Source organism: Falco punctatus, assembly GCF_963210335.1.
Source record: "Falco punctatus genome assembly, chromosome: 1".
In the NCBI taxonomy this organism is placed as follows: Eukaryota; Metazoa; Chordata; class Aves; order Falconiformes; family Falconidae; genus Falco; species Falco punctatus.
In genome coordinates this window covers 87,040,502-87,061,533 of record NC_137580.1, presented here as the reverse complement: position 1 = coordinate 87,061,533, position 21,032 = coordinate 87,040,502, and the positions used below count along the sequence as shown (strand labels likewise).

The 21,032-nt window shown below is 44.8% G+C and overlaps 1 protein-coding gene and 1 long non-coding RNA gene across 2 annotated transcripts in view; one reads left to right on the top strand and one right to left on the bottom strand.

The window, feature by feature from the left end:
- TBX1 (T-box transcription factor 1) overlaps positions 1–21,032 on the top strand; it is a 153,160-nt gene that overhangs the window by 59,657 nt on the left and 72,471 nt on the right. The gene's annotated exons all lie outside the window — the stretch shown is intronic.
- LOC308058355 overlaps positions 1–21,032 on the bottom strand; it is a 76,171-nt gene that overhangs the window by 8,692 nt on the left and 46,447 nt on the right. Inside the window, exon 2 of the long non-coding RNA XR_013925781.1 lies at positions 1–21,032. This exon is cut by the window's left edge and continues 8,692 nt beyond it. This is a non-coding gene — a long non-coding RNA (uncharacterized lncRNA).

Genomic DNA, 21,032 nt, shown 5'->3' with positions numbered 1-21,032 from the left:
CAGGGGATGTGTCTGGGCTACCGGCAGCCTTGTGCCCTGCGTCACTGCTCTGGGCTGCAGTCTTGCCTCTGACAGTGAGTAACAGCCAGAAGCGTTGCTGAGGTTGCAGGGAGACTGTTGAAGGCGGGCAGAGAAATAGAGACCGTTTTCGGCACCCTGACCCACCAGTCCTGCCGCGCTGCGCTGCACTCTGTGCGCTTTGGACAGAGATGAAGCTTTGGCCCTCTGTGTGTCAGATGTAGTTAACATATTAGGTCTATGTGACTCCATAGAGAATTGCAGATATGAATGGATAGCAAGTAATGAGTCTTCTCAAATATTGTAGTCTTCCCATGTATATGAAAAATAACATACAGTCACATTATAGGAAACATATGTGTCCTTTCTCCATAGGCTGGGCAGATTTCTGAAGAAATGACAGTCTGACCAAAATGCCAAGCCCCATATAGTATCACATTACACCCAGGAGAGGGGCTGCGTTTTCTGAACCTAAGGCTCCTCTTAAGCTCCAATCCCCTTCAAAGGAGTGCAGCTGCACACTGCCTAGTGGGGAAGCGTCTTCAAAATATCTGAGGCCACTGTCTGATCTTGCATTAGCCATTTACTGCCCCATCCATACCTCAACTTCTCTGCTGGTAAAATCACAATAATACCTATTGACCTTTCAGAAGATTTTCAAGGTCAGTTGCAGAAAATACTAGAGGGCAAAACCACAGTGTAAGGGAATGTAAAAGGGTAGCTTTTCTCGTGCTTGTCAGTAGTCCTGATTACTTTTCAAGTAACTACATTAATTGATGCACTGGATTACAAGCTTTGGAAAGCCAAATGACTGCAAATGATTCTTCTGAAAGATCAGCGTTGTAGTCAGAAGCACCTTGAAGCTCACTTATTTGTGGCACAAGCATTGCTATGTAATGCAAGCACACCTGAAGAGCTGAAAGTGAGATTCATTGGCTTGGGTTCATATTTCCCAGCCGCAAGTAATACCAAGAAGTAGATAAACATCCCGTCTGAGGAAGAAGGGAGGTGTGGAGGTCTGAGGCCCATGAAAACTTGGCCTTTAAGAGCCAGCCAAATGCCTTCCTGTCACTGCAATAACACTGGGCATGGCTCTCTGGTCCTCTGGGAGCTGTGGGCCATGTGCCAGTGATGGGGCATCTTCAGTCACACACTGCCCCGAAACGGCAGCTGGTAGGCTCAGAGCCTGTGCATTTGCAGGTGCACCAGGACACCTCCAGACTCATTCCTAGAGTGATGCTGCACTGTGAGTTAGACATCCCAGAAACAGGGCTTCATTAGCTCAGAAACACTTCTTTGGGAAGAGGTGAAGGTACCATGTACCTTTTAATGCAGTGATCTCAAGCTATGCTTATGCTTTAGGCAGGTAACATGGAAATGTGAACAACCGCAGATTCCCCCTTGTGTGCAGCTTGCTCTGATTGATGAACCTGACACCCCAGGATTCTTTCATAATTGGCTGGTGTGCATATGTGCCTTTCAGAGTGAGCCCTTGTGCTTTTTTTTCTTTTTCAGCCCAGTGATAAATTAAAGTCTTTAGTCCCATTAAAGTATTAAATTTTAGCTAAGTCCTTAATTAAGCCCTCCTTGCATTAATTAAGGCATTAAGATTTAATTAAAAGTTAACATATTGGCAAAATCTCCAGGTTGTGGCCCAAGATGTCAGTTGATGCTATAAAATCAGGATAACCTTTCTTGAATGTTTTCCCCTGTGTGCGGGAGCAGGCTGAAGTGCACGCCAGCACTTGTCAGCACAGCCCTGTGACTAACTGGTGCATCCAGCACAGCTTTTCCCAGCGCATCAGGATGGGTGCAGTGCACCCAGCCTCTCCTCACAGCTCCTTTCTTCTGGTCCATGAGGCAGAGTCCATCGGAGCCCCCAGTCCAGGCAGTGTCCCCCAGGGCACTGGCAGGGAAAATCTCTGCATGCAGCTTTGCCCACAGCCTGCTGGGGCGGTCAGTAAGCACACATTTGCATTGCTGAGTCTTGTCTTTAGGTGCAGATTTTGGTCCCTGGAGAGTCAGCTAAGTTTCCAAGAAAAAAATTTTCAAACCAAAAACCTTGTCCCTTTCAAAAAAAGATTGTTGCTATTTACCTGGGCACACCCAAGGTTTGCTTCAAGCCCCAGAATTATAGGGGACAATTTTTTTATTTTAAATGGTGTATTGTAAACCGGGCTCTTGGCTGTGATGAAGACCTACACTTGGAGCAGGGAAGGATGGTCTTTCAGCTTGCCCTGGGTGGCTTTGTGCAGCTCCCATAGAGGTGTGTGTGCGGGAGTCAAACTTGGAGGAAAATCCCACCCTTGGTTTAAAATTAAAATAAAAGAAACAGAATTTTTAGCAGCAAAGAAATTAATTCTAGAAAGTGGCAAGTAGGTGTGAGAATCTGCCTTGTAGGAAGTCCACTACCTGGAATCTACAGGGAGTTACAAGAGCTGAGATTATCACCCAGGACACAGCTGACTCAGTTCCAGGCTGGTCCAGCAAGAAGCCCAGTGGGAAAATACACTGGAGAATTTATCTGAGCAAACATACTCTACACGCTTCCTGGACTTGCTGGGGCCTTGCTGAAATCCAGCATGGCTTTCTTGACACTTCAGCACACCCTGCCTTGGTTGTTTCAAGGGAAGGTGAAGCACTTGGGCATGGACAGCAAAAGCACTGTGCTCCGTCTCAGTCTTTTAGTCATGTTTCACTTAAATCTTCCATCTAAATCTGCATATTCTGACTTGTCAAAACCAGCTCATCCCAGCTGTCATTGCAAAAGCCACTTTCCTTGAAGCAGAATAGAATTGGCAAGGAGAAAACTGCATTTTTGATAGGCTGCATTTCTCTAGCACTTCTCTTCCAGGGACCTCAAAGATCTCTGCAATGATAATGACACCCTTGCAGGTCATATATTACTACCTTGTTTTCAATTCAAGGAAACCAAAGCACCTGAGTAGAGCAAGTTCCCAGCAGCTCCTCAGCATCAGAAGTCTCGGCTCCCAGTGGTTTTTTTTTCATGGGGATCCGGGCTGCTCTGCTGCAGAGATGTACACACGGCCAGCGTCGGCAGCAAGTGTGCACGCTCACCAGCCGTGTACTGGGTGATCACCTTGCCCCATTTGGTAAAGAAGCTGCAGATCCCAAGGTGTTCTGGCTGGATGCATATGGATGAAGTACAAACCTGTATGGTGAACTCCTTAGCTGTATATGCAGCGTCCTGCATCATCCCTTTTCTCAGTGTTAAGAACGAGAACTTTTACACCCTATCTGTGTAGAACAGAAGGCTGTGTCCCAGGGTCATCTGTGTTTTGGACTCCTACAGCAATGACAACAGCTCCTTGAATACTGATTTTACAGATCTGCTTTGGCCAGCAGACTTGACTGTGTTCCTGCCCTTGGCCTTCAGCCCGGCTTGCTGTGCTGCTGCTGGGCTTTGGGTGCTCTTGCGGGCCACGTGCACGCTCACTTACTCCCTGGCTTGCACAGATTAACAGCTTTGGCCTTTTGAACTTTAAGATGCTGGGTCCAGCGCTGCTTGCATTTGGGCTTGGACAGTGACTCCTGGGGCCAGCGGGGCTGGACAGGGAGAGGGAATCTGGCACATACTGTAGTCACAGCTGCCAAGTTCTTCCTCACCAGAGATACTGTGAAAATTGTAATGCCTTTTACATTATCTTCCTATATAATTGCTTTCAAATTGTGACAGAAGTAATTAAAGGTTGCGTTTGACTCAGTACAAGATGGCAAGGGACCTGAAACCAGATCTGCAATGGAGATTTTTCAGGGAAATTGGGAAAAATCCCATTATTGGCAACAGCTCTGCAAAAAAATGTTCCTGGCCTCCCAGCACCGAGAAAAAACAAGGCAGAGAAAAACACGGAGGGAGGCAATGGGGACCCCCGTGGTGGCATGGCAGGCTGGGCTTTGCCGTGCCGTGCCGTGCCGTGCCGTGCCGTGGGGTTTCCCCACTAGGTGTCTCCGTGTGCTGCGCAGCAGCGATCGTGGTGACTCGTGGTACAGGGTGGGGACAAAGCTGGAGCGGTGCGGGAGGCTGCTGGGCTGTACCTGCGGCAATTCTGGTTTTAACACACACGGAAACTTCGTGTAGAACAGGTAGGACGACGCGGTGTTGTCTGAAATATTTCCTGTAGATTTAGATTGGTAGAACAGGAGTTAAGCAGAGCCCACCTTCCCTCGTAACACCAGACTTCTCAGCAATGGGAAATTAGTTTCTTCCTTTCCTAAATAAACTGAAATTCATACAGAATATATTTATGTGTTGGCAGCACCACTGGGAGCCCAGCGATGGAAAGCAAATGAGAAAACAAGTAGCTAACAGCATTTGGAGGCAGAAATTAAACTACATAGCCTCTTGTCTGATGATCTGTAACAACCAGCCCAGCAGTTTGTGTTTAGCTAGTGTTCAGCTCTGTGCATCTGGTGGTGTTAAAAATGCCTGAAAAAAATCGTGTTCTTTGCAGGCTGACTCTGGCTCATAAAGAGAGTGGTGGCTAGAGCCACAACGGGAGAGAATTTTACAGGTCTCAGCTCTCTGGGGAGAGGAGAAGGCTGCGTAAGTAAGAAGGCTGGCAGAATGACCCTGGGCAGTCAAGGAGAGCCGGTCAGTCTGTGTTGAAGGCCCTGCACTGGCAGGATGCTAGCAGGGCCGGGGAGATGATGAGATGCAAGGTGCTGCTGTTCCGGACTGTGCGTATATGCACCAAGGTAGAAGGCAACACAACACACAGGGTGGTAATTCAGCCCAGATACAATTTGGCAGCTGTTCCTGGAGAAAAGCTTAATGTTCAGACACTGTCACCTGAGCTTGATCTAGAAAGACGCTTAGAAACTGTGATATTCTGGTGTAGCAGGAGAGCTCATACGTGTGAGGCCGCCTTAGGCAGCACCGGCTTTCTCAGTGCTCATAACTGTAGGGAATCTGGACTCTGCTGTAAGCCTGGAAGCACCTCTTGGAAGTCCGTTGAGTTTTATGTGTCACTTCTGAAAGGCTCTTCCCTGTATTTTGTCATGTTTCAGGCAGAGTGTGCCCCAAAGCCCCTAGCAACCCTCCAACGGTGTCACAGGTCGAAGCAAGGGACTGCACACTCGGCAAGCACCTGCCTGTCATCCTGAGGTGTCTGGGCACTTCAAAACAACTGAGAAGAAACCTGCACTTCTCCCTCTTTGCATGGGATACATGTGATGATAGGCAGTGGGAAACTTGCCAGGGTATGAAAACATCTCATCCTTAAGGAAATAAGTCCCTGCGGGGAGCCATTCCTGAGGAGTGGGCAAGACAGCTTGGGAAGCGAGTCCAGGAATGCGGGACGCCTGCTTGCCAAGGAAGCGCTGTGTCTGCCGGCTCAAAAGGGAGGAATTACTGGAATGTTTGGGGGATCCAAGCTATGTCATTGTGAGATAGGAACCGACAGGATTAGGAATAAACCCTTAATGGAGAAACCCAGTTCAGTGATCATGGGAACTTGGCAGGCTCTGGAGGAGAAGAGCCAAGATTTACAAGTGATCTGGGGTGGTTCAGTAAGTTGGGCGCTCAGCAGCAAGGCTGTTTTAAAGCCTGAGTTGTGATGGCACTCATTAAGACACACATTTTTATAGTGTCTGATGTTAGCCCCTCTGCCCTGGCTCACTGGAGCAGCTCTTCCAGGTGGAGGGGCTGTCATACCCAGGCTGAGGTGCTGGATGATGGACAGCACAGAAGTTAAAGAGCCTTTTTCTGGTGGTTTAGCTACACTTAAAGCAAGTCTTTTGCCAGCATGCCTACATGACCTGAATTTTTTTTTTTTTTTTGCATCCCAAACCACTTCCTTCGTTCTAGTGCGATGTCCCAAGGTAGGCAGTCTGTGGCACCACATCACAGCTGCTTTTGGGAAACATTTCCAGCTTCATAGCCAAAAAGAAAGTCCACAGTGTCTGTCAAGATCCCCACTGCCTGACACTTTTAGCACTGGCTGTTCAGCAATTCCTGGCCTTCAGACAATACTGGTGCCAAAGGATTCAGGAAAGGATCAGGCATCTATGTGGCTCCCTCAAATAACCAGAACCCTAGTATTAACTAAAAAAAACCCCAAATTTTAAAGCCCTGCTGCTCCAGATCATACATGCAGCTCTCAGGGAACAGGGGAAGAAACTTCTGTGCATTTTAGCCCCCAGTTGTGTGCTGCAGAGTGCGCGGGTAGGTTGTTGGGCTGTAACAGCTGAATTTCACATGCCATTTTTTGATTCCGGTTATCCAGAACTTCAGACTCTGTAAGGCATCCTGTAGCTGGACACTGGACAGAGTGACCAGAGATCCACTCAGCTTTGCAGCCTTGCCTTAACAGTCCCTAAGAGTACCAGGGAGATATGATGCAGAAGCACATTTGCAGCAACATGCCACTTCTGGGGAGATCTGCTGCCTAAAGATTCCCATGAGCTCTGCAAATGCCTTTGGCTGGCTGGGAGAGGCTCAAACATGGCTGTGCTGCTGGGAGCACAGCACTGTGCTCTCATGGAGCAGTTGTGTAGCAAGAACGGTATTTTGCTTTGAAAGTACACCTTGAACCTTGGTTTGAAGAGTGCAAAAAGGAAGGAGAAGGATTAACAGGATGAGGGGGAAGAGCTTTTCAATTAGTAGTAGTAGAGGTTTGCTGGCTCAGAGAGTTACATGTCAGTTCTGAGACAGAACCAGAGAGCAGGTCCCACCAGGTTACTAGGTATGAGTGTGTTCATTGAAGCTTTGTGCCTTTTCTCCTGTAGAATTAGGTGGGTTTTCTGGGAGGTTGAGCTCTAATTTCCCACCGGGGTATAAGATCTATTTCAGGCAATACTCTTGAGTATATCTCAAGAGAGAGCCTGAGCAGCATGATGGTGGGGGTGACTCTGTTGCTTGTATTAGGAGTTTGAGGAATCCTTCACAAATGGTAGCTCAGCCATGGAATGGTGGGAATTTCCTTTGTTATGAATTAATATATCTCTCCTAGCTCCTCCCACCCAGTCACCTGGGATGTAGTCATTGACTCACAGAACAAATTCCAAAGGTCTGTGGGGATTAGCATGATATGTTGACTAACAACATAAAGCCAATACTGAGGTGAAGGTTTGGCTTCAAAGAACAAAAAAAAAAAATGTTTTGGAGTGTTTAGTATATGACCAAATACAGGACAGCTGAACGGCTAATTTCTTGGATTGGGGTTTGGTTCCTAGAGCCTGTTTTTCATGGAGTTGTGGTGTCTGCTAATAAGCAACCTGTTGCACAGGTGGAATTTGAGCCAGAAGGCTTTATAAAACTGGATTACAGGGCACCAGATGTTAGGGAACCACAGGTACCAGCTTATGACACACTCGTGTCCATAGAAATTCCTGCTCTTTGGCTTTTGAATTTATTTGTACTTAGTTCAAAGACTGCCTTTGAAAATTGAGAGGGACGGTGCCCTGGGAGTAGAGAGGGAGAGAGAGGTTAAGAAGAGCGGGCTCTGGGAACAGAGAAGAGAGACAGAGACTCTCTTCTCCCCTGAGAGCTATGAGCAGCAGAGAGTCTGGGAGATGTTTGGAGCATGAGGAGTCAGTCGGGTTCCTGGAGTGCAGGATGATGCTGAGTAGAGGCAAAGGAAAATCTGGGCTTGGAAGCGTTGGAGAGGAGAATAGATGGGTTTCAGTGGGCTGTGAGTGCCAGTCTGCAAAAATCTATGGGGGAAAACAATTACAGAAAATTAACTTTCAATGGCCAGCTTTATACTGTAAATGCTTTGCTACAGGGTCTGTAGCTGCCTTGGTTTCCGTAACACACCTAAATTCTCCACTACTTGACATCATCCTAGAGCACTTTACCAAGGAGACAGCAAAATTCCCAGACCTAAAGCAAACAGAGAAATAAAGTGACTCATTTACGTTTCATCAGTGATTCTCCAGCAGGTGATATAGGATGTGAATTCAGATTCACAAACACAGAAATTTTATTACATACAGCAATTTGGTGTATTAGCATAATTCTACATAGTGATTCTATGCACTAATGACTATAAAGATACACCCAAAATTAATTATTTTCTTGAGGTTTTCAAAGAAGACTGTCTAACAAAACTGAAGTCTAGGCAGAAGGATGTGACCTCTACTTAGGAAAGGTTCACCCCAAGACTAAAATTCTTCAAGTCATGGCCATCTTGAAGCTTGTAGGGAGGGGATAAGAGAATGGAGTTTGAAAGAAAAAAAGCCCTTGTTTGTTAGTTTTATTAGGAAGGCATTTTAATGATAATTTTCCCCTCTGTTCTTTCACAGAGTGATAAGAATCTCTTTTCTTCTTGTTTCTTGGAGGGCACTGGAAGGCATCATGGGTCAGCTAGACTGCCCTTTATCCTCTCCCATCCATCACGGTTCTGGCTGGTGATGGGTTCAAGGTGTTGCAGGTTTGAGATCCTAAGCAGTTCCTAATGCCTCCTCCACACTCTGAAGTCTGCCTTGTTTTTTCAGTAATCCAACCTTTCCCCTTCGCCCACGAGAGAGTTTAAAGCATCTGCTACCACAGCTTTCTGAAGAGAACAGGGAAACTGATAAAGAGTTTTCGTTGTGCTTTGATTTCCAGGGGAAAATTTCATCCTAGTAATAGTGGCACACTGATACATTTTTCTTAAAGGTTAAAAAGGAAGCATGAAAAATCCCAAGAAAATAACTTAGAGCTGGCTTCAGTGCTATTATACTGTTACGAAGGGCAAATGGGGCACAATCATAAATGTGTCCAACGATTTTATTTTTCAGAGTCATGGATGAGACATAGAAGCTAAATTCTTCCTTGTGCAGCCCAACAACTTTGATGACTTCTGAACTGTCATGTCTTGATGTAAGCCAGGACTGCCTGTATTTTTAGCTCAAGGTGTTTAACTCAGTCCAAAGGGATTGAGAAGCAACTAAGAATGTCATTGTCAGCATGTTTGCACTGAGGTTATGAAGCAAACCCCAAGGCTTCCAAATGCTACGTCAAGACAATTTTTGACTTTGCAACCATGCATTGCTGTAACAGCACACAGTGTGATGTAGTACAAGGTGAGGGAGAACTACTACAGGGGCATCTGGGAACCTTAGGGAGAGAATATCATCCCTAATTTGTTCAATGTTAAGTATCACACCCTTGCCATTATTTAACTTTACCTGATCTTTAGTGGGATAATTGTTGTTTAACATCTGTATTATACATCCTTCTTGAGAATGGTGTTGACAGTGCAGCCTCTGACACAGCCTGAATGGTAAATATGCTGTGGGATGCCCTGCCCAAGATAGATATCTCTGATCTTTCCTCCAGCCAGACTTGCTTGTTTCCTCTCCGACTGAGGTGTAACTTCTGAGTGAGCTGTGAAACTATGGGGTTGCTGCCGTAAATGTGAACAGACAGAAATATGTAGATGTTAAGCAGGGATTGCTTGCCAAATAGATCCTATGCCACTGCCTCGAACTTAATGACAGTGAGATTATAACCCAAAGTACCCCAGACTGCAGGGTAATTCTTTTGGGACCAAGCATGCTACATCTGGAGCAACCTGGTCCCGGGTCTCGGTGGATTTTTGTGAAAGTATGGTTGAAGATTTTAAATGCAAACCTTTGTAGGGACAGTTGTGTTCGCTGTTCCTTGAAAAAGTCCCTAGACAGCAGGCTGCTAATGGCCAGATCTGGCAGGGTCCGAGCCATGTACTTGGAAAGGCTCCATAAATCTTGCTCGCACCTTTGGAGCACTCCTCCTGGTCTCAGGCTGCAAAGGGAGCTTTCTGCAGGATCCCTTTGTACAGAGTGTGCAGACAATGACATTTTTGTCTTGGTTTTCATTTCATATTATTGCACCAGTTGTCCTGGATAAGATCATAAACTTGTCCTCACTGGTAATGTGCTTTCACAATGTCTGGAGGAGGCGGGAGAAGTTTAAAATTAATGCACCTCCTAGCATGAAATTATTCATGGCTCAACACTTGTAATTACCAGGACCAGTTTTAGGAAGCCCATAGTTATGAGGAATTTGATATTTTAAGACTTAAAACAAATGTTTTACAAGCTTTATCCTTGGCCTACTGCAGAATACATTATGGTCTGGTAAAATTGCAGTGTATGTGTGCCATCCCCAGCCATTCCCATCAGCTGATCACACCTGTCAGTCATTCATCACCAAACCATTGCCCATTAGATAATAAATTCAGTTGCGGGGGGGGGAGTTCAGCCCAGCCATTGTGCTAATTCCCCACCAGAGCAGTGGCTTCTGCAGGCCCGAGGCACCCTATGCAAAGTTCAAAGCTTTTGGAAAAAGTCATCAGATCAGACCAATTAGGGCCTGTCTGCCTACACTGACAACTGTGCCAGGAGACCTGTTCACCCCATTCCCTCCTGGGCATGCCCTGACCACATTGCTGCCCTGGCTTCAGTCTCCTCTGGCCATCCCAGGCTTGTTCTGACATAACTCTGTGCAATTCCTCCTCATTCCCATTAATGCAGGAGCAGAATTTGGCCCCCAGTGTCATTTTATAGCAAAGAAGGGACTGGCTGTAGGCTGAATGGGGAGTATGGCTTAATTCAATTTTTAATCCATGTTCTTAAATTGTGTATCATATTACCACCTTTTAATTCCCTTTGTTACTTCATGATTTGTTATGTGTTCTGGGGGACTCCCACACAACTCCTAAGTGCTTCTGCAGCTGAGTCAACGTGATTCTGCTTTCACTGGAGACCAAAATACCACGGACCCACAGGGTTTGTGTGGATGCATTTTCACTCAAAGACTTGAAGCTTCTTTGCCTCATAGAGCAGGCAGCTGGCCTGACCAGTGCCTGAGCACCCGTTACTGCTAGGTTCTTCTACCAAGTAGTGTCACTCTGCTTCCCTTTCCCACCATTTTGTTCAGTGAAAAGGTATTTCAGTTTGTATTAAGAAATTGTGGTGTTGCATCACTATCAGATAAATACATACTTTTGACTTTTATTTAACAGCTAAAAGACATGTATTTCACTTAAGATACCCCCTTCACATTCTTCTTGCACTTTCAACAGGGAATGTATGAATATCTCAGACCTCTCTGCAAGCATTAGTATATCAGTTTTGAACTACATGTTCCAGGTTACTTGGACTTTTGGCAGTGGCTGGAAAAGGTCCCCAAACTGCTCGGTGTGTCAGAGTTCATTTGCTTCACGGTTGTGATTTCAGCTGAGAAAGGAAAATGGATCTGAGCTACTGTTCCTACTTGTGTGTCTTGGGGTATTTGAGGGGATCCAGCAAGTTAGAATAGAGGATTCCTCAGACTGCAATCATCACCAGAAAGAAAACCTGGTTTTCTTCTGTATTTTCCACTTATACACACAATGTAAGTTGTTACTAAATGACGGATAGGGCAGTTGATCGTTAGTGATTGCTATAGCATCCGAGAGGTCCTCCAAAACATTCTGTGACATCTTCTTCTCATCTGGTTGTAACCATTCATAGTATACCCTATTTATATGTATAAAATGCATGGGTTTAAGCATTTACACTCTCTTTAGAAGTCATTTATAAATGGGACCTTCATATGAAACACAGCCAAAATGATCCAGTATTACAGCATCACAAATAAAGCCAGTATTTATGGAGAAACCACATTACTGACAAAGTCAAGCTTTTGAGGACTGCATGTTTTTTCTGGAATGAAGAAGGAAGCAGGCTGGATTGCAGAGTGCAGTGGTCAGGCACTGCCAGCCTTTGCAACAGAATACCCCAGCTCTGCTCCTGGGGAAGGTCTGTCCCTTTCTTGATTTTTAAAGGAGAAACTCAGGTGATCAGGGAAAAATATCTTGCTCTGTGCTTTTCAGTTAATGCTTAGTTTGCCACGAGTATAGGACTCACATGTGTTCTATGATGTATCTGGGTATCACAGGAAAAAATCATTAAAGCATATACTGATAAAAATTCAAGAAAATACAACAAGGTACCAAGCTGTTAGTTCCCTAATGAGCACAATAACGCAGCCTCTCACCAGGCTGTAATTCCAGAGGCCAGTGTGACAGAGCAGCATACACAAGGCATTATACACCACGGAAGGGAAGGAATTAAAAATGATTTAAGACAATATGTCCTACTCCGGCTGAGGTACTCTGAGGGCAGCCAAACAGCATCACTCAGAGATTTATGTTATTCTAGGAAGGACAACTCCTGGAAACAGTGTATATGAGAACCACGCAGGCAGACAAACACAGTCCCGTCCAGACATTTTAAATTAATGCCATGGCCAAGTGTTTGGATTTTAAAATGCCTGTCCCAGTTTCAGGCTACCAGATGCCAACTCCCATCTTTCCAGGAGCAAGACTTGACCCTTCGTAGGAGGACCTGTCAAGATCTCTGCTTTAATCATTCCAAACGGCCAAGAGAAAAATCAATCTATCATACTGAGAAAAAACTTTTGAGATCACCCCTCAAGGAGGATTGCAAGTAATCCCTGTGCAAAGGCCCTGTAAAGTGATCTCTTTCAAAATCATATGTATGAAATTAGTTATAATCTGCATGGTAACAACCCAAATTTTCAGCGTGATGTGTATGGCACGATAAGGAGAATACAGATGGTTCTAATGGGGGGGTTTCCACATACCGTTTAATTTGGCCATATTGAGATCTTCACTGCATCTCAAAATCTGTCCTATGAAAACGTGCACAATAAATCGAGGGTGACTGTGTTTTTCTGGTAGAGCCTGACCCTATGCCCTTTGAAACTGGTAACTGATCTCTCACTAATTTTAGTGGTACAGGATCAGCACTTCATAATTTAGGGCCTAATTTTTGTTTGTATGAAGGTGCTTTTGCATTCTCAGAGTCATGAACTCTAATGTCAAAAAAACCCCGCCTACAGCAGGGACTGTTCAAGGAGCTTGCCTTTGCAAGCAGATCACCAGAGAGGTCTCTGATGCTTGCTGATTCTTTTAATTTTGTGTAACTTAATAAAAGCAAACTTTTAATTAACATTCAGAGTACTGCAGAGAGACAAGTGCAGTGTCATGGAGGTCTGTCTCAAAGAGGGCACCTTGTGCGGAGGAATCATATTCCAGTGCCACAGGGAGCAAGCAGCGCAGCTCAGAGCTGGGGCTGGGGATATTCACAGAAGAAAATGTGAGTGCATTCAAGAACGGTGATACTGATGAGAAAGAAGGAATTTGGGGACTATTCCACATGCACAAGGTTTATGGATCTCTGGACACAGAAGAGTGTAGTCAGGCTGCCTTGGCAGCTGGGTTTGCATGGTCCTGGACTCCAGGTCCAGTTCTCTACAAACTCTCAATGTCTCATTGCGTGTAGAAATGACAAGGAAAGGAGATCTCTACCTAACTGTGTACCTGCAGAATGGGAGCACACCCTCCTCTCCTGGGGAATCATCTAGTGAAAATGCACAGAAACTAAATCGTGAAGTTGCTCTTTCTCAAGTACGCAAAAGGGACTATATAATCCAAATTAAATAAATGCTTATCAGATGAAGAATGGAGTTTTGGATGAAGTGCAAATTGTCCCATTTGTTGTTGTCACTGTTGAAAACCTATCCCCTAGACCAGCATCTCTGTTGAAAGAGAGACAACAGAAGGCAAAGGACTGTAAAAAAAATGCAGTCAAAACAACCTGGAACTGGGATGAAGCAGAGCCAAAAGAGAGGGAAAAAGGAGCAGCCAAACTGAGAACTTCAGAGGGAGTATCCACTTACGGGAAGAGGAAGAAAGACAACCTGTTTAGAAAAGGGCAAGCGAAAAGAACCTGTCCAGGATAAAAATTAAATTATAGTAATTCTGTATATAAATGATCAGAAAATTATAGTAACAGTGAGGGAGCCTTCATAAAAGAGCTGATAAGTGGTCAATCTCCTCTGCTGTCTGACTGGAGCACCAGCATTGGTTTTGCTAATAACATTATCTCTTGCGGTCTAACGTCTCTGATAAGAGGCAGAGTAAATGCTGTGTTTTCTCCTGTTAACATTTGCACTAGACAAGCAGCTTGCTAGGCTTGTTCTCTGTTCTTACACAGACCTCAGAAGTGGGCATCTCCCCAAGAGGAATGGGGAGAGGTGGATGGCCAGGTCAGGATGGTTAGGTCCTGTGAGTGAGTAGGTCTTGGGCCTGTCCCTGGTTCTGTTGCTGACCTGCTGGGTGACTTCAGCCAAGGCTGTCTGTCTCCTGGCACATCTCCTGTACTTCCCTTTAGTCCATAGCAGAGACAGTTCCGGCAGTACCTGACAGAGCAGGACTGGGGTCTTGCAAATAATACATCAGAGGAACACTTGGATATCAAAGGAGATCTTGTCCCACCAGCTTGAGGGCCGTGGGATAGTCAGGCAAGACTACTACAGTCCTGTCTACCATGACGTGTTCAGCAGCTGGAAAGGGACCCAGGAGTCCTACTCTTGAGTTCCTCACTCTTACAACACTGGAAATATTTTGTGTACAACCCCGTTAATTAAAACTTTGCTAGTAGACACTTGAAGTAATGAAAACCAATACACACCTGCCAGGTCTGAAGACATTTTCTTCAGAGAAACTATTAGATCAACATACACTAAAACCTGGCCTGTAAATGTTTTGGCCCCAGGGCTTTTCTCATAGTACATTAAAAAAAATGTCAACCCAAGTTAATCCTCCTTCTAACAGTTGGTAGATATGGTTTATCTGATCAAAACGACAGGACAAAGGGATTTTACTGACTTTATTTTCACTATCATTAAAGTAAATGTTTTTGCATCTCTGAAGAAAACTTATTGGGAAGTTATCTTGTACTGTGGAATAGAAATTGTCCCATGCAAATCTTGATTCAATATTATTATACACTACTGTAAATAGCATGGTGTTGATTCAGAGAGATCAGGGGAAAGGTATATTTCAGTTAGTCTGTTCATTTGTTTCCAGTTCCTGCTGGGGTAGTTGAATTCCAGCTGCTGGCTCTGCTGGTTACACTCCCCTCTGCCTAAGCCTGCAGGCTCTAAGGTCAAGCAGCACTACGAAGAACGTTCCGTGTTCCGTGGCTCTTTTCTCCTGCCACATGGTTTGTAATCCCACCTTCTCCCACAGGAAAATACAGATAATGAGGCAGTGAAACTCATCTACCTTATTTGTAGTGGACGGATCACTGGGTTGGTCCTAAGCACAAATTTAAATATGCACAATCAGCCCTGTGCGGGATGGGAAATATTTCAGGTAGGTGAAGCAAACCACTCAAATAAACCTGTTTTCAACAGCTGTATTAGGCAAGGAGAGTCCTGCACAACACTGACCTTGCTTAACAGTTAACCCTCTACACTTTGCCCTCATTAGGATAAAAGTATGTTACTAATGAATGAGAGGCAAAATGCCATTCATTCCCAAAACGGGGAGACAAGGCAATGGGCAGCTCTCTCAGGAGGAGCCTTTTCAAATTAGCCTTGTATTTGATTCCACCTTGAGGTAGTTGTCTGCTGCCTTGTCTTTGCTGGGATGTCACTGCTGGCACAGCTACACCCAGGGATTAAGATGTTAATCCTCTCTTCCCATTAGCACTGCCCGGTGTTGAACATACCTTCCAAACCTGACACATGGCTGTGCGATACATCCCAGGGCAAAAGCCTAGCGTACTTTCCTAGTGAACACAGTACAGCTAGGTAAAACATGAAAAATGTTTGTATAAATCTCTGCAAAGCACAGACACAGAGGGGAGAAATAGCCCCAGACCTCCCTTTCATAGTGCTGCTTCTTGGCCCCATAAAAAGGGATCATTAACTGAAATTCCTTGGCCTCCCAGGCTTATCTCTCTCTATATGGCTGTATTTAAGAATAGAAATGGGATCTGGCAATTTTTAAAGATTCAGATTCCTTAATCATTCATGGTGGGAGAATGTCACTGAATGGGGATCCGCACATAAGCCCCCAAGATGGGAAAATACAGGGAGCTTTTGGTTGCTAAGGAATAAATGAGTTTAAACAGTGCACATATCCTTTCTTCATGCAGTGCCTGTCTGGTGGGAATGAGAAGCCCTGAGTTTGGTATGCACTGGTTTGGTGTCTCTAGAAACATCTGGATGGCAAGACGGGACTGTGACTTTGAATATTGTTCTGCACATTTCTTGCTGCAAAGCCCTGTTTCCTCCCATCCTCTCTTTCCTCTCCCTGTGAAAATACCTCTCCCCATGACATGATGGGGGAATCCACCTTCCAGTGGGCTGATTTATTTCACAGCAGCTGTGACAGGGGTGTAGGTAGAACATACACGTGCCATTATTACAGGGCAACAGAGCCCAAAGAGCAGCTGCTCGGTACACACCTGCCGTGGGGACATGAGGGAGGGCAGTGATTTATCTGCCATCATCAGTGGAAAAAAACATGTACCAAGCAGGCACAGTCTGCCTCTCTTATTTTCCAGCTCTTCTACGAAGACTGTTCCCTTCTCCCGTCCACCCCTTGCTTTTAGCCCTTTGCAGTTGGGTTGCACAGGATGTGAAGCCACGGTCAAGTCTCCATGACAAAGGCCAAGATGTTTAAATCCACTAGAGGTATTCAGATCCCCTGCTGTGGAAGGCAGCTTCCTTCCCATGCAGATCTGGATACCAAACACATGCGGTGCTATAGCAGGAACTTGGCCCATTTTGAACCTAAATGTGCAGATCAGATTTCTTCTTAGAAATACTTAGACACAGAGAAGCAAGCCAAAAATGGTGGGGTGGAAACAGGAGAAGCAATACTACAACACAGCCATCCTTGGGGCCTTCTCTTCAGTTTTCTCTAGCAGGTTTGTCTCTCTTGCTGTTCTCTGTGTAATCTACAGCTGTCTGAGTCTAATGAGCTAAATGAGTGTATGAGCCTCAGTTGGGTGCCCGTTGGCTTAGCGGCTGCAGCTGCACACAGGGGAGCAGCAGCGCACCCTGGGATGGCTGGGCTGTGTATAAAGGGTGGCACCAGCTGCAGTTCTCTAACTGTGGGAAAGATGTGTGGGGAGGGTGAGGCTGCTCAGGCTTAGGGCAGTGTGGAGAGGGACTCTTCGGGCTAGCAGCTACACATTGTTAGTCTTCTTCAGAGCCTTTGTATCCCCCTACGCACAGTTGAATGAGGTTTAGATTTGCTTTGATGAAGCATTAGTTGGTATTGAGCTGTTGAGTGAATTTTAGCTGTTTGCCAGGCTGAGGAAGAGGCTGGGTGAAGTGAATGTGGAATCCAAATGCAGGGTGAAATGAAAGGCGGTTTCTGGGAAACAGCTTGAGGCTATGGCAAATAACTCATCCAGACTTTCACAAATTGGGATTTACTCTTCAACGGGGTGTTTTGCAGCATTGCATACATCTCTCTGAATACAGAATATTCTGTATGCAGACTAATAATGAAGTAGTCAGCACAACCTAGTAGACATGGGGGCTTAACTGAAGTAGGAGTCAGATGGGAAAATTAAAAGTAAGTTTTACTATAGATTGAATGAAATGAGCTATAACTAAGCTTTCCAGGGCAAGCAGGATCTGGTGCCCATCTTACAAGTGATGGGTGCACCCAAGAACAAGATGAAAAAACAGATTGGCACAGGCTTATAGAAGGATAGAAACATTAGACATAAAATACATCAGCAATGCTCAGAATACATGAAATAAAAAAATCAAATAGCAGTAGTCTTTTAGTGATGGTAGAAGGGGATACATCAGGAACCCTGTCATTTAAAATGATACAAAAAGTAATTAGAGGGGGGCAAAAAAGCTCATTAAAAAACTGATTCTGTTTATACATGCTTTAAAGGTCTGTTCTTATTCCCAATACTGGAATAATAGCATTTTCAAATGTTTATGAGAATGACATTTATATCAAAAGCAAAGGGATTTTCCCATGTGCCAGCCATTTACAGGATCTTGAAAATAACCAGAACTGAAGAGATCCTAATATTCCAGATAAGTTTTCGTATCAATGATCACTTTGCCTTAGTGAGGCCACATTTATAAGAACATGTAGGATTATCTTGTAACCTAAGAATATAGTGTATGCAGAAAGGTTACGGTTGGAGGTTTTTATTCCCACCTCCCCCCTGCTGCAGTTCAACTGACAAACACGCAGGCAGCTAATAGAGGAGAACAGTGCTGGCTGTTCACAGCGTGCTCAAGAATATGAATTGCAACAAAAGGCTGGATGTTGAAGTATTTATTTTAGTGACTTTGAGGCTTTAGACATGTATAACCGTTGGTACACATGTAATGTGCATATGGTTGAGGTTCTCTATCCTCTGATGAAGTTTTCTCCCTGATAATGCTTTTCAGCCTGGGGTCTTTCCCAGGACACAGGAGAGGTAGCTAGGAAAAGCTGATTACAAGCTCACTAGCTTCAGTTCACTGTGCTATTGGGTGTGCAGTCCCACAGAGAGAGCTGGAGGGGCCGCCAGGCAAAAATGGATGAAAAGCACTGGGTGGGATTGATAGGTACGAATACACTGTATCAGCTGTATCATCAAAACTTGACCTTAGGGTAGTATGAATTCAGCAGCATCAGTAAGAGCAATTCAGGAACAGACATAGGGGAAAAAATTATCCGCTGTAAACTCCAGTGGGAGGCAGAGTTACACTAGGTTTAAGAAGATGGGTGAAGCTGGCGCTTCACCAGGGAGGAAGGAACCATGGTAAATGACCCAAATGGCAGTGCTAGTTTCAGGTTAGAACAAGCAGTTGGATGTTTATCCTAAGAAAAGTTATAAGGAGCTCACAAAAACTTATCATCACAAAATCTTCACTATTTAACTGTAACTCAGTTTAATGTTAGCTACCTACCACATGAGAATTAAAGATTCCTCAATATACTTAGTAAAGAGAAGTTAAGATGGGAGGGTGGCAGAAAGTCTCCCCATCGGTCCTTGAAAGCGGGCTAAAGCCAATTCAAAGTCCGCCCAGAGATGGCTCCCACAAGCACCATTACCTGAGCTCCAGAGTGGCTGGCTCCAGAGTGTTTTCATGGGAAGTGTTTTGGATGCTGAGTCAGCACTGCCACTTCTGGTAGCCCTGGGTTTTCTGTGGTTGGTTCCTGTGGGCTGAACAGGACTTGTTTATCTGCTGCATCCCAGCACAGCACAGCAGGATTGTAGGCAACATGAAAAATAAACAGGGGATTCTAGCAGCATTATGTCACTCAGGCCGGCCCAAATGCTATAGAGTCGCTGCCAAGTTAGGTCACTTAAGCAAATACTTTGAATAGGTTTAAGAGACAACTAGACATTTTTATGAGGAGAAAGGAGATTTGCAGATGCAGAGACAAAGCAAGGAGGTGCGTTTGAGATAAACTTAAAGGGCCAGGCTCATTGGGCCAAGTGGCTGTTTCCTGCCTTGCAATTCTTTGCTTCCTCACATCTATTTACAGATGAGAGCGTGCCATGGTCCAGTGCACAGCCACTGCTCTCGGGTATGCTGCAGTGGAGCACAGAGGGATCGTTATTAGCAAAAACACTTTTTGTAGAGGAGATGGCTGAAAATGGTCAGTAGACAATCCAGATTCAATCAAGGTTGCTGCTCAGATTAGATTTAACTATCTCCTAAGTAATTTAAAAAGTCCTCACTTTCTGCACTAGACCAAGTAAGGACAAGATGGTGGGTAGGAACAAGTCACCAACTAGTGAGCCTCTCGAGGAATTGTTCCTCCTGGGATGTCCCCAGCTCACACTAGAGAGATGGCATTTTCTGGCACGGTGGAGGAAGGAATGACGGCACACTAGCTGCCTGGGACTGCGTAGCTCCATCAGGGCCACCACAGAGTATCTGGTAATGGTATTTACTTTATGAAGTATTCTTAATTTTTGAAATTAAATGAGTCATCAACCATCAAGTGTGGAAGCTTCCAAAGATGTTCTCTATGAAATCTGGAAGAAAACTAGTTCACAGCAGGAAGGAAGTTACATTCTTTCTATGTACATTTGATGAAAGGAAGGAAATTACTTGCAGAACTCAGTTTCTTGGGACAGATTCTGGATCTCTGCTGCATCTAGCCTTGCTCATCTCACTAGAAGTCTGAAATCTAAGATTGTCAGGCCTCCAAGACCTGCCTTTTCATTCCTCTTCACTTTCTGGACCCTCTCAGAAGCAGCTACTGGCCTGAGGCAATGAACTCTCACAAATCATACCTTTTTAGTAAGATTCGCAGCCTACTTTTTAGACAGACGTGGTTCCCCTCCAAACCTAATTTCTTAAACACCGCTTTTCCCAGTCATAATAATAATCAGAGCACTTTCCATCAAAGAAATTCAACTTGCTTTCAACATCAGTTGAGCCTTACACCCCACTGCTGTGACTGCTTGTGTAATTACATCAGTATAATTTTTGAAGCTGGCAGTGGAAAGAAGACATACCATAGGGATGTCTCAATTTGTTTTTCATTGCTGCTGCCCTTTATGTCTAGCAGAGCCATCCAGACTCAGCCCAGAGTGAAGCCTCTCAGGCCTTCAGCTTCTTCCTCTTTTTGCCTAGTAGGAGCAATTTTGTGCTTGTTCCTGACCAACAGGTCTTCCACAGTGAAAAGTGAGGAGAAAGAAATTGTTATGATGCCACAGAAAATGAAGCCTACGGTCATTTTTATTTCTGTCCCATGTTATGTCATTGTCTACTGACTTTATAACGTATGGCTCCATGACTTTGGGACAAGGAACTGTGACCTTATATTTTAATAGAAAACTATATGTACATTGATGACACTCTTAAATAATAATTTGCTGTTAGTAAAGCCAGAGCTTTTCCTCTTCACTTGAGCTACAGGGACATAACAATATCAGTCACACTGCTAATAACTCTCCCTTGGCAAAGATACATCCAGTAGCTTCTGCAGGAACAGCCATGACAGGCTGGGAATTTGTCAGCCTCCCTGCTGGTCCAAACCAAAGGAGAAGGAGCCAAACCTGCCTTTGAGTTTGGAAAAAAAAAAGTTTACTTCCCATCTTCAACTCTTGTTCACTATGGTAGGACTTGAGGCAGAAGTCTCAGGAGGTTCTTTCATGGTCGCTCTGTCCTGAACAGAAAAGCAGTGTGAAAATACTGGAGACTCCTGGCAGAATCTGTTTCCAAAGGGATTTCTGGCCCAACC